The sequence below is a fragment of the Anarrhichthys ocellatus genome, unplaced genomic scaffold (genome assembly GCF_004355925.1).
Source record: "Anarrhichthys ocellatus isolate YVR2014 unplaced genomic scaffold, GSC_Weel_1.0 scaffold369, whole genome shotgun sequence".
In the NCBI taxonomy this organism is placed as follows: domain Eukaryota; kingdom Metazoa; phylum Chordata; class Actinopteri; order Perciformes; family Anarhichadidae; genus Anarrhichthys; species Anarrhichthys ocellatus.
In genome coordinates, this window is record NW_022280359.1 from 43,130 (window position 1) to 44,606 (window position 1,477).

General features: G+C 36.8%; 1 protein-coding gene across 2 annotated transcripts in view; it reads left to right on the plus strand.

The window, feature by feature from the left end:
- Window positions 1-1,477, plus strand: part of lrrk1 (leucine-rich repeat kinase 1) — a 49,624-nt gene that overhangs the window by 42,728 nt on the left and 5,419 nt on the right. The window lies entirely within an intron of this gene.

Here is a 1,477-nt window from a genome sequence, read left to right on the forward strand (position 1 = left end):
TAACTATAAACCTGATCCAGCCCTAACTATAAACCTGAGCCAGCCTTAACTATAAACCTGCTTCTTCCCCACACACTTATACAGCACAGTAATCAAACACACATGCTACTGCTCTATTGTTTTCTGTGTGTGGCAGCAGGATTCCAGGTTAATCTCTGTACAATAAAAGCAGCTTTCATCCCTTCATACAAGTGGTGTTAATGACTACTGCTGACTCCTGTAGAACCCTTCCTGCCGTTAACTCCTTCACTGTGATAAGACCTTGTTAGCTCCCCTCCCCCGACTCTCCCACTGCAATTCACTAGACCTCAGGCCCTGGGAACTGGCTGTGGGAGGCAGTGGCCAAGCCCCTCCAGTCATTTCAACAATGCTCATGTTAATGCAGATAGAAGTCATCCTCTTTTAGTGTTGTCCTTCCAACCACACTGATGTAGCACACTCCCTACACCTCCTTATTGACCTGTTAGAAATCCGTCAGTTTGATCTCTTCTTTCACTTTACTAAGTGAAAGAATGGGAAGAAGAGATCAAACTAAGTGTCAGTGTCTGTCTGCATCATTGTACACATGCCCCGAGTGTGTGCTTTTCTGTACACCCTCTTCTTTTACTAATGCATGGCCTTTTGTACAGTCACACCCTTTATGTGTTGATAACATGGATTAGATGAGATTTAATTATCCACAAAGGCAGCACAAGAAACAGTCTAAAGAGTTGATAAACAGATAAAGAACCACTTCAAATCAAATGAACAAATGTAAGAAATGAGAGACATGGAATTCACAAGCCTACATATATACATATATATATATATATATATATATACTGTATATACATATATATGTATATATGTATATGTGTATGTATGTATATATGTGTGTATATATATATATGTATATATATGTTTATATATTTATGTATATATATATATACAGACATAAATAATTATTGAGGTCGTACACTGACTTGTTAAGAGTCACACTGGTAGCTCTGATATATATTTTCTTTTCACAACATAAATACAAATATAGGCATAAGCAATTGCAAAGTGTATTCCTGTAGACCTCAGCAGCAGTGACTTCATGAACTTCTTTCATGATAAGATTCTAACTATTAGAGACAAGATATAATAATCTCCTGCCATCTACCAGATCTATCCTCAAATATTGAAACAGCTGTAAACCCTGATATATATTTTTCTCCCAATTAGGGCTTTGTAGGTTAGCTAATACAGGAGTAATATGAAGGTATTTATATGAATGTATGATCTTTTTATCCATTTGATATGGCATGTTTCATATTTGCCAGTCCATTCATCAAACATGATGTTCCTAGTTCTACCTGAGACACCACTGAGGAACAACACTATTTCAATGTCATTGATAAACCCAGTTATTCAATTATTATGTTGTGTCACTTACTCTATTGTATTTCTGTGTGTGTGTGTGTGTGTGTGTGTGTGTGTGTGTGTGTGTGTGTGT